We start from the raw sequence: 14996 nt of genomic DNA, 5'->3' as shown, positions 1-14996 counted from the left end.
TCCAGAGGAGCTTGTGGGAGGGGTTGGTTGACTGATTTGGGATATACGGGTTGGTTTCGGGTTTTTTGTTGCTGTTGTTTGGGAGTACTGGTTAGGGGACAGGTTAGAACAAATTCAAAACGAGTTAGCGAACGAATTCTGCTGGCATCTGCCTTCACCCCGACTAACTGCGGCTCTGGCCAAGGACCGGCTGCACGAACCACATTCGGGTCCCGCCGCTGTGTGCCAGATTCGTTACGGCTGAAATTTGAAAACGGGAAAACCAGTGCGATCAACTGGAGACCCTGCCAGCGGACACAGGTCACCCGCAGAGGAGGAGACGAAGGAAGGAGGTGAGGATGAGGATGGCGGCTCTGGTCGCAAGGACTAGTGTCCCTTCTTTGCGCCAGTCTGGGGCCACTATGCTTTTGCTGGGACCTGCCAGCCGCCGCCCCAGGGTCTCCCAGCGTGGACCTCCTCTCTGCGGACCCGTTTCTGTTGAGCTCGGAGCTCAACCACAGATGTCCAGCCACAATTCTCGGTTGGCCGCAGACTCGTACAAGAATTGCGTTTGGACAATCAGTGGCGAAGCCCCTGAGTTCAGGGCCCCGGTCTCCTGCGGGGTTCTGCCTGGCTCCTTAAAAGCGCACACCAGATCTCGGGAGCTGCGCGTCGGAATACCTCGCAGAAGCTCATCAATCGCAGCCCATCCCGCGGTAAGGTGGACGAGCGGCATGCAGATCCTGGCCCTGCACGGGCATCCCCATTGCCCCCAGCGTGTTTCCTTCCATCGTGGCCAAGGGTCCCTAGAGTAACCCGCGTTGTGTCTCTGGGCCACCCCAGCTTGGAGGAATATCCTGTCAGGCCCAGGGGAACCCTGGCTCCTCTCTCCCCGCCCCCAGACTGGGCTCTCCGGGAATCCAGAAAACTGGGGCCCGAGGCCGGTGGCGTCTCTGAGCCCGGGGTCTAGGGTGCTGGACTCATGGGGCCCCCTCCCCCGCCCGGCCCCGCGCACGCACCGGCTCGGGCGCTCTCTGCTTCCTTGTGGCTGAGTCGCGGGTGGCGGTAGCCCGGGCGGCGGGGAGCACCGGAATGCGCCGCCGGGTCACCTGCAGCTCCCAGGGAGCCTGACCGGGAGCCGGCGTGCTGGCGAGGCGCAGGGCTGAACCCGAGCGGGCGCCTCTGGCGGCTCGGGGCCGGGGCGGGCTTTTAGTGGGCCGCTCCAACAATACGGGCCTGGCGCGGAGAAAGGGGCTCGGCTGCAATTGGTACTGGATTTGAATAACGCCACGGGGCCATCAATGGTCATTGTGTCGACGGGTAATGAATCTCCGCTGTCTTTCGGTCTGGCCAGGCAGCTGCAACCTGCGCTCAGGCAGCTCTTAAAGACATAGCATGCCCCTCCCTGGGGGCCGCCCCCCCCTGCACCGGCCGGACCCTGCGCCCTCCCACCCCCACTCAGCACCCTCCACTCCCGATGCCCCGCCTGCTCTCTCAGCCTGACCCTTTTGCCGGTGCCCCCCTCCCTCCAGGGCCAGGCACCCACATCTCGGTCCTGGACTCTGGACATGAATCGGGCCTCTCTGAGCTTGGCTGAACTCCCCCAAGAGTGCCCAGAGGACCCCAGAATCTTTTAAGGCCCAAGCTGCCTCCCAGCTACATCTTTATCTGTGGTTTCTGGAGTCCTCGCTCCTTAAAGCTCCTTGCCAGGAGTTTCTCTGGAATGTGAAGGGGTAACAGTCTGGAGGTCAGAGGGTTACCATCCCCCCTTCCCCGTAGACCGCTCATCTGAAAAATAAGGGGGAAGCGTGTAGTCCCAACCAACAGATTGAGGATTCAGTCTCCAGAGACCACACCCCCAAGAGGGATCTGGAGGCTGCCCCTTCCCCTCCCCAAGGACAAGGGCTTGATTCCCAGGCTCCTGGACACCTAGCGTGGTGAAGGAAGCAGGTGGGTGTGAAACGGCAGGCAATCTGCTAATGCTTGTCTCCTGTGTCTTTCTTCGGATGGCCAACCCATCCAGAGGTACAGGAGCTCTATTGGAAGGTCTAATGTGTACCCTGTGCGGATCTGATTCAGGAAAGTTCCAATCTGCTGGCTACATACCACACAGATTCTCATCCCTAGAGCTCAGCCTCACCAGCTTCCCCAGTGAGTGTCACACCTCAGAAGGGAGTGAGTGGCTGGCATCTTCATGCATCCTGCCTTCTATCCTCCCCAGGGTTCTTCCAGCACCCTACCTCCTCTATGGCACACTGCACTTTTACCCTGAAATGTTCTCTTGTCCTCACCCTGTGGGCAGCCCTGCCATGTGCCCAGCTGCACTGTGATGGTACATTTGTCTGATTCTCCTCACTAGCTCAGGAAGTGGGTCCAGTGGCTCTTTGTGGCTCTGGAACTTACATCCTACTACTGTACCTTCCCCCAACCACACATTAAATGTGTATAGAAGTTTGCATGTCCTGCGACTTAAAAACCAACTACACAGACTTTCAGAGTTTTCTTAACAAAAGTTAACTATAACTTCTGGCTTTATGAGAGATGGAGCCCTGTTAGCTAAATCTCAACTCTGGGAATGTTCCCCTTGGTCCTGACAGTAAGTGTACCATGTGCCAGGCACTAAGTGCCTGTAGTCTTGGCTACTCAGGGCAACCGAGGCAGGAGGATCATGTGAATCCAAGAGTTCCAGACCAACCTGAGTAATAGAGCAAAACTCCACCTCAGATAATGAGTGAGTGATTAAGAAGGGCAGCATCTTGCTGGATTCTGGCAACAACCTGGGAAATAGATATATATCAGTAGATATATAAATATATATCAAGTAAATATATATTTCTTTACTGATAAAGAAACAGACCTGTGACTAGGAGCCAGCTGGAAGGTGATGGAAGCAGGGTTGGAACCTAAGATTGTCCAACCTATTGCAAACTATTTCCTAGTCTTTCCTTACTTAGCAGATGCAGAGGAAGTGGCATAAGTGTGCTCAAAGCAGTGGCTTCCAGGAGACACTGCTTAAATGATAATCCACTGCGGTCTGGTGTGAACACAGCCTGGCTGGCTTGGGCATGGAACTGCAGGAATGGAGAGCAGAAAAGGGTCTTTTCCTCCTGCCACCTTCGCTCCACATCAGCACGCCTGGTTTGGTTCGTTTGTAGTACTGGGGGTCTAACCAAGAGCCTCGAGCAAGCGCTCATGCTCAGCCCTGAGGCTCCCTTACCATTACCCTCTGGGAATGAGGAGCCAGAGCAAATCCTGCCTCTGGCCATTGCACATTATGGAATGCCTACCCTGTGGTAGTCAGGACGGCAAAGGACAGGCATTCCCAAAGGAGGTAACCCAGTGTACAGCTGAGGCAGATCAGAGAGAATGAAGTCCAGAGAAAGTAAGTTGAGGGTGGGGCGGGTAAAGAGGGACACTTTGGGGGCAGAAGTTCCATCAGCTTCAAAGCCATTGAGCAGGAAGGATCATGACAAGTTCTGGGTAGGGTCAGGATTCCCAGTGTCTGCAGCTCAGAGTTTCAGATGAATCAGAGGCCCACCCTGCTAAGCCTGGGAGAACATTGGGAGGATCTGTGATTTTTACCCTAAACACCAGGGGATCCTGAAAGGCCTCAACAGACAAGTGCACTTTTACATGTTTAGATTTGCTGAGGATGAAGTGGGGAGGAAGAAGGAGAAGTTGAGTGATCTGATCCAGACGAGTTAAGCTACTGCTGATTTGCTGGTGAAAGCTGGCAGTCGCAGAGCAGGGTCCACCTAAGTTGACACCATTAGTGAGCACCTAGTGTGTTCATTCTCAGCTAAGGGAGGGAAAGATGACAGGTGTTGCTCTCTAACCTACCCAGTGAAAGGAGAAGAGCCAGGAGGAAGCACCCTCTAATTGAAGTATTGGCAGATTGCTCTGGGGTTATAGAAGGCAGGGATTCATTCCAACAGGAAGATAAGAGAAAACTTCTGGAAGCAGCAGCATTGCCATGGCTTCTAGGGCAGGTGAACTCTTAGGAGTTGAACTGAGGTTATGACCTGTGTAAAGTGGGCTCCTTACAGCTGCCCTCTGTGGTATTGGGAAAATCTAAACATTGGCACCTGCTTCCAACAAGGAAGGCTTTATCACACCTCCAACACGTGTGCATGCAACTACACACAGGTTTGGGCATCTGTGTGCATTCAACTCATCTAGCCTTTATGAAAACCAGTTCTCTATTCCCCTTGTGAAGAGCTGGGCATTGTGGCATACTCCTTTACTCCTAGCACTTGGGAGGCAGAGGTAGGTAGATCTCTGTGAGTTCGAGGCCAGCCTGTTGGGTAAAGTGAGTTCCAGGACAGTTAGGGCTGTTACACAGAGAAACCCTGTCTCAAAAAACAAACAGACAAACATACACACCAAAGAAAGAACGAAAGAAAACAGCAGAGACATCCACACCCAGTGTGTGCACTTCCTGCCAGAACTGGCATTTTACCAAGGATTTGACCAAACACTGCCCAGCACAAAGGACACTCAGGAAACATCTGTTGAATGAATGACAGATAAGTGCATGAATGAATGCTTTATTAATGCAATAATTAAATGAATGGGTAGATGGATGAAAAAGAAAATGACTTAAAGACAACTGGGTAAAAGATCAATAAAGAATGGACAAAAAGTTAGGTGTGGTGGCATATGCCTGTAATACTAGCACTTAGGAAGCTGAGGCAGGAGGATTAATAATTCAAAACCAAGATGAGCGTGGTAGTGTATGCCTTTAACCCCGGAAGGGGCAGGTGGATCTCTTGTGAGTTCAAGGCCAGCCCAGCCTTGTATACAAAGTGAGTTCCAGGACAGCCAGGGCTGTTACACAGAGAAATTCTGTTTCCAAAAACAAAAAGCAAAACAAACAAACAAGCAAACAAAAAGCAAAAACCCAAAGCCAAGCCCAGCGGTGCACGTCTTTAGTCCCAGCAGGTGGATCTCTGAGGCCAGCCTGGTCTACAGTGAGTTCCAGGACAGCCAGGGCTACACAGAGAAACCCACAAAAACAGAGCACATACTGCTCTTTCAGAGGACCTCAGTTTGATTCCCAGCACCCATTTCAGGTGGGCCACAACTGCCTGAAACTTCAGCTCCAGGAGGATCTGATACCTCAGGTACATGTACTCACATGCACACACACATGCAAACACACACAATTAAAAGTAATAAAGATAAACCTTCACAAAAGGAGGGGCACTGGAGAGCTCACTCAATGGTTAAGAGCACTTTCTGCTCTTGCAGAGGACTAGAGTTCGGTTCCCAGCACCCACGTTGGGCAGCGCATTGCCATCGGTAATTTCAGCCCCAGGGAATCCTGCTCCCTCCTCTGACCTGCTCAGCACACATTCGAGCACACACACACAAACGAACCAGGTGGTGGTGGCACACTTGGGAGGCAGAGGCAGGTGGATCTCTGTGACTACAGAACGATTGAGTTCCAGGACAGAGAAACCCTTTCTTGAAAAACAAACAAACAAACAAACAAGTAGAAACGTTAGAAAAGAAAAGAAAACACAAAAATACAAGGGCAGGGACCATAGCAGAGAGTGGCATTTGTCTAGCATTCCCAAGGCCCTAGTTTAGAACCCCAGCACTGAGCTTTTAAAAATCAGGCAACAGATGGGAGAAGGTGGGTAAAGGTGTTTGTTGCCAAGAAAACTGATCACTCCTGTCTGATCCCCGGGATCCCATGGTGGTTGGAAGGAGAGAACTGACTCCAAGAAGCTGTCTTCTGTCCTGCATCTGCCATGGCATATGTATCCCCACCCATCCACACATAGTAAATAAGTGTAATAAAATTAAATAGCCGGGCAGTGGTGGCGCACGCCCTTAATCCCAGCACTCGGGAGGCAGAGCCAGGTGGATCTCTGTGAGTTCGAGGCCAGCCTGGGCTACAGAGCGAGTTCCAAGACAGGCTCCAAAGCTACACAGAGAAACCCTGTCTCGAAAAATGAAAATAAATAAGTTAATTAAATTAAATAGAAGCATAAACAGACAGTGCAGAGTATGTGGATGTACACAGCCAATCAGCTGAGGTTCTGGGGGTGGACTAATGAGGTTGGAAGGTGCTGAGCTTCATAGGCAAGGCTACAAGTCCAAGAAGTGTTGAGACCTGATCTGGGGCCTGGGGAAAGCAGTGGTGGCTGGCACTCTTACCTGGTGGATGGTCAGGTAGCCCGCCTTTAGAAATGAACTGACAACCCAATACGTGAAGTCAGACATGGCTGAAGCCGAGTCCCCTGTCCTTACTCAGATACTCCTCCCTGGGGGATGGGTGAAAGCAAACTTTTCAGTTCCGAGTAGTGGCTGTGGTAGCCAGACATGGGCTGCACACCTGCAGTCCTGGCTACTCGAGAGGCTGAGACAGGAATCCAACGTTTGAACACAGCCGAGGCAACTTTGAGAGGCCTGTTTCAAAATAAATAATCGGTCTGGGAATATAGGCCAGTCATAGAGCACTGGCCCAGCACGTGCAAGGCCCTGGCCTCCGCACTCAGTTCAGAAACGAATCTGTCACCCTCTGCCTAGCCGGCCTCCTCCTCACACTGTGCTGTTGTCTTCCCTGAGCTGTCTCTCTCACTCTATATGTGTCTTATTTATGCGGTGTCCTGTCTGTCTCTGCACTGGCATGGACCGCGTCCTGGTCACCACTCCATCCCCAGCATTTCACCCTTAATAGGTGCCTAGGACAGGATTAAACAAGCGTTGCACAGACCCCTGTAATCCATGAACCACAGTATCCCCAGTCGAGGGCACCTGGCTCGGCGTTTGTCACACACTGGTACATCCCTGGGAGAGACAGGTCGTCTCTTCATTTTACAGACCAGGAATGGGGAGCCATGTGTAATGGGTATGGGGTCAACTGACCTCTAGACCTCCGGCCTGCCTCCTTCCGTCCCCTCCCCTCTCTTCCTCCATCCCTCCCTCCCTCCCTCCCTCTCTCTCTTCTCTCTTTTTCTTTCATTCTTTCTTTCATAGGGCAAGGTCTCACTTTGTAGCCAAGGCTGTCCTGGAACTCATTATATTGCTCAAGCTCACCTCAGACTCACAGCAATCCCCTTGCCTCATTCTCCCTAAGGCTGGGATTACAGATAGGGGCCACCATCATGCCTTGCTTTATAATTTGTGGGGGGGGGGGAGGAGAGACTAGGGATTATGTCATCTAGGGTCATATAGGTAGAATGCTAATTCCTAATTTCTACCCCTGTGCTATAAGCTCATTTTGGGGGTGGGGAAGGGGGAATTATTTTTAGAGTGATATAAGAATAAAATAAGTTGTAGTTTCAGGTACAGGACTTGAATGTACAAATGTTGAAATTTACACCCTGGGCAGACGAATTGTATGATGTGTAAATAACATCTCAGCAAAACTAGTTGGGGCTGAGGAATTGCAGCTTGGCTTTATCTGCTAAGCACATGGTGTCACATCTTTGAGCCTCTGTTTCCCAAACCAGTAAAACAGAGGGGAGAAAGGATGTTTCATTGTATTTCTGTGAGATTAAATGAGATAATATACAGCAGTACTCCCGTTTTCATTAAGGAGAAAGCATAGGACCGAAGAAAGACATGACTTAATGCAGATAGAACAGCTGGTGGTCACAGGAAAACCCGAATCTCTTGGAAGTACCTTGTCATGTAGCACTGTCAAAGCTTACCAGCCCCTCCCATCTCCCACCGCTCAGTAATGTCTCCTTGCTGCAGATAGGCTCTGGGGTTCCATCTCCCTGCTGCCCATGCTCAGAACATATGGGGACAGTGTGGACCCTCCAGAGCCCAGGGTGTCCTTCCCTCAGCACCCTATGCCCCCCTCTGGGACCACAACTCGGTCTTGCCTTTGCTTGTAATAAAGAAAATATCTCAGCTACCCTTCCCTGGTTGCTTGGCAACCCCAAGGGGGAATGGGGGGTGGGCTCTGGAGCCAATCTGGAGACAAAGAGTAGGATTTGGGTGACATGGAGCCTGTTCTTAGTGCTAACCTGGCCTGGCTGGGGCGGTGGGTGGGGGCAGGGGCTTTCTCCCACCCCAGTGTCTCACACCAATAAATATGGATTAGGGAAATGGGCAGAATTTTTCTCACGGGCCTGAAAGGGCATGTCTGACCTTTCTACCCCCTTTATGTACCAATGTGACAGTCAGAGAGAGGAAAGAGCAGGACCCCCTGAGATACCTCCCCCATGGCCTTCTGACTTGGCGAAACTTTTCACCCTGTTTCCCTTGGCCACAGACCAGGTCTCAACTCCTCCTGGACCCCTGGCCCAGGGCTGAGGGGGACGCTCATTTTCAAGGGAGTATTCCAGCATCAGTGTCTTAGCACAAAACAAAGCGGGGAGGTTCTGGACCAGCCCTCCCTGCCACCAGGCCTGACCCAGCCCTCTGCCCAGTGGCTCCTCATTCTGCCTGTGCATGCCCAGGGCCTCCTCAGAGGCTCGATTTCCCATCCGTGTCTGTGTGTTCCTCTTCTTTTTCAATCTCTTTTCTGTATTCTCCTTCACCTTCCTCTGTCTGGCCCTTTCTCCCTCTCTTCTCTTTCCAGTGCCCCAGGAAACTGGGGGGCCCTTGTGGCTCCTGTGCCATGTTCTCATGTTCACCCAACAAGGAAAGAAGGGAGGCTGGTCGGTGATCTCGCCCCCTGGTGCATTGGTTCCTTGGCTGCTGGCCTGGGGTGGGATGGGCCACTCTGAATGGAACCAGTGTGGAGACAGGAAAAGCAAACACCTCCATGTGGGCCTCCCTGGCCTTGGGGTGGGGGTGGGGCAGGGGTCCGGGTCAGATCAACCTCTCTATTAGCCTCTGCTGGCTCTTCTGGACCCCTAGCTTTTCCGACCCTCATCCCACAATGTCCAGAGAAAAATGAGCTGAGTGTCAGATCAAGCCCTCTGGGAGATACCTTTGCTTATGATCTTTCCTTGCTCTTCCCAACCCCCAGGCCGTGCCCTTCCTGCCTGGAGATGCCAGGAAAGTCTGGGCCTGGGATGGGCTGGCTGGCCAACCCTCCAAAATAAGAGCTGGGCGGGCAGTCATCTTGTACCTAAGCACCCAGAAGTTCCATCCACCTCCAGGCTGAGGGGGACCCCAAAGACGCTCGCCTGGTGAGTGCTCCTCTATTCTGAAGCCAGGCAGGGAGGGGAAGGCTGTTGTTCCTAGGGCTCCTTAGGGCCTCCATAAACTCTTGTGCCTCCAAGAGCTGTGGTGCTTTCTGTTTGGATGGTGTCTGTCACTGTCTGTGACTGATGTGTGTCAGTGGTGGTTTGGGAGAGATGTGGAAGGGACAGGATAGTAACTGGAGAAACTGAAGAAACTTCATTCTGGGAATGAAGTGGGGAGGAGGGGATGGAGGTGGGTTGGAGGACCCCAGATTCCAAGCCAACTTTTTTTTTTTTTAGATAGAAAATCACCATGTTTCCTAAGCTAGCTAGCCTCAAACTCAGTCTCAGGTACCTGCCATCATACTTCCCAAAGCCACTTTTTGAGACAGGATCTCACAACATGACCTCGGCTTGCCTAGAGTTTGCTATGTAGACCAAGCTGGCTTGGAACTTACAGAAATCCGTCCACTTCTGCCTCCCAAGTACTGGGATTAAAGACATGCACTGCTGCACCCAGCCTCCTGTTCTGTTTGACTGGCATAATAACAGAATCACACTTAATATTCTAAAAGTAGCTGAGATATGGTGGTCCATGCCTATAATCCCAGCATTTGAGAAGTGGAGACAGGAAGAAGAGTTTAAGGCCAGCCTTGGCTATATAAGGTACTTAAGGCTAAACTGCTAAACTGGCTACATCAGATCCTGTCCATAGAAAGATGGATGGATGGATGGATAGATAGACAGACAGACAGACGGGCAGATAAAAAATAGCTGCAGAATGAGTTCAGAATTGGGCGGCTGTTCCTTCCAGGTGAGTGGCAGTCAGCGGGACTAAAGGTCAGGTGTGTGTGTGTGGGGGGGTCACTCCGTCACCTCTCTTTCCCTGTCCACCTACATAGCTCGGTTCCTTTGGATTTAAGTCAGGTAAGGGGGAGGAGAAGTGGAGTCTGGACAATACTTCAGACCTCTTTCCTTCTGTCAGGGCTCCAGACAACCCCTCTGGTGTCAGGGTCACTGCGGTTTCCTGACTCCCCCGGAAGTCACAGCTAGTCTTTGTGTACAGGGACCCCTTTGGTCTTGGTGTCCAACCATAACCCTCATGTTGTATTCAAAGCCAACCACTTCACAGAAAGGAAAGCTAATGACATGTCCTGATGTCCCAGTGGTGCCCCTGTGAGGTGAGATGTGCTGGCCCTTGGGTCCTGGCCTGGAGGGGTCCCTCTACTGCTTCAGGCGCTGTTCTGAGACCATCACTGAAGTTCACCAAATGGCACCACACAGACCCACAGCCTAAAGCTGGTGCCACAAACCTTTAAGTGACCCCTCATGTTGCCTCTACGTCCTAGCCTCCACAGGGGTGGGGGACGGGGAGTGGGGTATATATGTGTCATTGTGTCCAGTCCCCTGCATCTGGGGGTCCACCCAGGCCAACCTCTGCTCATAGATAAGAATCAATCCAGATTTTTTAAAGGCACCTGCTCTGGGGGTGGATTCCCCCTGGGGATAATCAAATATTTATTTATTCATGGCCTTCTGTTGGGAGGGGAGGCCCTTCCACCCCAGCTCAGCAGAGGCCAGCTGCCTCCTCGCTCCTTCCCACTGGGGCAGTCAGGAGCGAAGTGGCCTGTCCCTGGGCAAGTCACCCCACTTCTTTTAGCCTCAGTTTACCAACTTTAAAGCAAGATTAACGACAAACCTGCTTTGTGAGGTTGATTGGGGTTTAACTGATCAAAGGGGTTGAGATCCAGAAAGGGTTTAGTAAGCGGGCAGTTGGCCCCTGGGAAGTGCCAGCCAGCGGGTAGCAGGGACATGCTTCCTCTCTCCACCACCGACGACATCTTTGCAGACTGGATCTCACTGTGTTACCCAGGCTGATCCCTGACTCCTGAAGCTCAGCGGCGCCTGTAGTCCCAGCCTTCAGGAGATGGGCCTCCTGCAGGCGTGCGTCTCCAACCTGGCCACTGTCCTTATTGAAACCCTCCTGCCACAAGGACAGAGCCTTCTGCTTTCAGAGTTGTTGTTTATTTGGCGTCTTTGTTACAGATGGGGAAACTGAGGCCTGGAGTGGGGAAGGACCTATTCAGGGTCACTTAACAGAGTCATGGGAGAGTAAGGAGTGACTCTCAAAGCTCCTTCATTCCTAGTTGGACTCTGTCTTCCATCCCCCTGCCTCAGGTTCTCCCCAGGTGTGTCCTGGCGCAGCGTGGGCCTGGGCAGAACCTGGGAGAGAAATGAACAGAACCTGGCCGTGGAATAGGCTCCGAGGAGGCCAGAGCGTTCTCAGCCTCAGCCCTTTGTCTGCGGCTTTGTGATGGTAAGTGCTGCTCCTAAATCAGGTCTGTGACACTGTTATTGTTGCCCAGGGCGCAAAGAGTCTAAACTTTTCCCCTGAGGTCAAGAATGTGGCCAGTCCCCAAGCCGCCCAGAGCAAGGCCTGGGTGGCTGGGGGTGGGGCTGGGGCCTCACCCTGAGCCGGGGCGAGATGTGTGGAGGGGAGGGGGTCAGGAGGAACAAAACGCTTTGAAATGCCTCCTCTCCATCACTGCCAACATTGTCCGCTGCCCGCGGGGGGCCTGGCACCGCCTCGCCTGCCGGGGCTCCGGCCCCCAGCCCTGGCCAGGCCTGGCCCAGCCTCTGAAAATGGACAGAAGGTTATTGTCCCTTCCCACAGCCCTTTGTCTGCCCCAGTTCCAGATGTCTAGGCTGGGACCAGGGAACTGACCCATGGTGGGCAGGGAGGAGGGGACAAAAGGGGAGAACACGGGTCACTGCATCCTGAGGAGTCGTTCCCAGACCCTGAGATCCCACCCAGCCACAGCCATGTCACCTTCTGGGCCAGTTTAGCTTTGGGATTGTCCCTATTCCTTGGCCCTCTCCCCAGACCAGGTTCCGGGCCCTGGAGAAAAGGCACAGGGGTGTAGAGTTAGAACAGGAGGCCTTGGGATCCCCAAGGCAGGCCGAACCCCTCTACCCAGGTAACTGCGGTGACCTTGAGCCTGCTTTCCCTGTGGAGGGGGCTCCTGAGCCAGTAATGACAGAGCTCTACCTACCAGCGCCACTCTGAGCCTGGAGGCGCCCATGGTGGAAGGTCTCTCTGGCCCTTACTGATTGTGGTCAATAGTCACACTGGCCAGATGGGACATTTCACGCCGATCCTCAGTTGGGTTGTGGGCAGACCGCTTCACCTGCATTGTCAAAACCAAGGGCAATTAATCTTGTCTCCATTTTCCAGCTCCGGAGACAGAAAGGCTGAGAGGTAGTCACTGAGCCCAAGCCAGGCAGCCAGGAGGCAGCAAGGCTGGGATCCTTGCCCAGGCCAACCGCAGCCACCAGGAGGAGTAATCGCTAATAAATACTTGGAAGGTGCTTGGCCCAACTCTTCATCTGGGACTGGTGGTGTTAACTCCATCCGCTGGTTTTCCCGGTTCACAGATGGGGCTCCCAAGCCCAGACCTAGGGAAAAGGGCTCAGGGGGCCCTAAATAGCAGCTCAGAGGGCCGTTCTAGAGCCTCTGAATGGGCTGAGCAGCAGCCGACCGACCAGCTCTTGGTGACTGAGACTCTTCACACCTTGGGTTTCCTCTTCTCTCTTCAGTAAATACTCCCCCATGCCACAAAGTTGTCAAAAGAAAGTCAAATGAGTTGTTAAGGCATTTAATTAAACTCCTGGTGGCTTTAAGGCTAACAGGAGGATAGCTATTATTATAATTATTCTCAGTGGGGATTGGTAACATTTGAACCTCACTTGGATTCACCTGGGGACGAAGCTCTGTGTGGAGGGACATGCTAGTTGTTGAGGGGGTTGAGGACAGCCATACTTAGCCTTCTTGGGATCTCTAGAAATCTCTGCTAAGTCTGCGGAATGCAGAAAGCTGGGAGGCAGACGCTGCTGCTGCTGCTGCCCGAACCCGAGGAGTTAACCACTCCCAGGCCCTGGCCAGGAGGGCTGCCACGCTGCAACCTAGAAACGATTTTAGCAGAAGAGCCAGGGCTACTTCTGATGGGCAAAACAGCTGGCTGCTTAGGGAAAACAGCTGGCCTAGTCCCAGCCTCCTAAGAGCAGAGGCAGAGCCTCGGAGGACAGACCCACATCTGGGGGTCCTCAAAGAGGAGGCATAGTCAAGGACAGGGTGGTTCTTCGGAGCATGTGGGTGTTGGGTGGCTACCCTGGAGACGAGAGGGGTGTGGACCAATTTCTAGAGCAGAAGCCAGAGTATGCTAAGTTTAAACAGACCAGGCAAGAGTGTCTCCAGTTGGGATCCGGGGTCTCAATCGTCCCTCAAATAGGACAGATGAAGGACAGAGGAGCCTAAGGTGGACAAGTCTCTGCTCTACCCTGGGTCATCTTGGAACTAGGCTTGGAACCAGAGGTGGGAATGGTACCCAGGCTGGTCTCTTGGTCTGTTCAACTGCACCCAGAACCAAGAACAGGGTGAAGGCTCATCCTCTGGCCAGGATCGTGGGCTTCTGTGACCACAGAGCAGGACAGGGGCCCAGAGAGCCTCCAACCCAAGAGCCGGGAAGCTGACAGCTGGTAAGAGCTCCATCCAAGCATCCTCCCTGCTTCGAGTGCCCATCCCCACCTACCTGACAGCCAGGCTGTGAGAACTTCCAGCCTAGAGCTCTGATGAAGCCCTAAGCCCTGGCTACCCCTACCCTTGGCAGGGAAGTAGTGCCCGGGACCAGGATAGACAGTTGATCAGGATAGGCGGAGGGTTATAATGGCATGTGTCAGGACTCCATCTGAGCTATTTACTTCCAAGTCCCAGAGGCCTGACACCCCTAACTCTTCTGTGAGCAGGGGTATCTCCTCTAGCTCACCTCCCGAACCTCCAGAGTTAACCCCTTCCAATCTGAATGTATCAGCTTTTGGCTGGTACGTTTTTTCTGGTATCATCTTTTCTCCCTGGTAAAGGACATGCCCATGAGCACCAAGCCTTAGGTTCCCAGTGGGATGGGGACCTTGGGGGAAGGGGACAATTCTTCCAGGGTCTCCAGTTCAGGATATCCATCTGGAGCCCTGGGGTACTGGCGCCACCACATGGTTTTGTGCAGAACTACAGTGGCTGAGGGGCACAAGAATACTGAGGGGCAGACACCCTGAGAGCATCAGTTGCTCAACCAGCGGGGCTCCAGGAGTGACGGCTTGCCAGGCAAGTTAACCTGACATAACCCAGAACGTCAGGGCTCAGCCTGAGCCGGAATTACCTGGAACTTTAAAACAGATGGCATGTGGGGAGAGGGTACAGGTCAGTGATAGAATCTAGCATGGATCTCTGGGTTTGATCCCCAGAACCCTAAGAAAAAAGCCAGTTATGGTAGTAAAAATCTGTAATTCCAGAACTCACGAGTCTAAGGCAGAAGGGTAAGGAGCTCCTGGCCATTCTAGAGTACACAGTGGGACTGTCTCCAACAAGGAGGGAAAAAATTAAATAGGAAACTGTTCATTTAATTCCACACCAGACTTTCAGACATCCTAGGTGTGGAGATGGGGTTGATGTTTGCTTTTTTTTTTTTTTTTTTTTTTTTTAAATAAGGTAGGGTCTTGTTATGAGGACTGGAAAGGACATGCTGTGTAGCCCATGCTGACCTAAGACGCTCGGGCCTCCTGCTTAACTTGAGAGGGCCAAGATTACAGCCCTGCACCACAAATCCTAGCTTTTGTGTTTTGATGGAAGAGAGGGGAATGGATGGCTGAGACAGGATCTTATTACATAGCCTCAACTAGCCTTGAATCTGTGACAGTCTTGCTTCATTAAGCCTCCTGAGTGCTGGGATTACAGGCCTGGGCTGTCCTGCCTGGCTGACATTTGCACAGGCCTGAGCTACTTGTCTATGGACCTGGCTTTGATGAGCACTGTAACTTCAGAACCTCTGTGAACCTAGCCCATGCCACTTTTCAGAATACATCTCATAGCTGAGC

Source organism: Peromyscus maniculatus, chromosome 4 (genome assembly GCF_049852395.1).
Source record: "Peromyscus maniculatus bairdii isolate BWxNUB_F1_BW_parent chromosome 4, HU_Pman_BW_mat_3.1, whole genome shotgun sequence".
NCBI classification, from domain to species: Eukaryota; Metazoa; Chordata; class Mammalia; order Rodentia; family Cricetidae; genus Peromyscus; species Peromyscus maniculatus.
Note: the sequence above shows the minus strand (reverse complement) of the source record.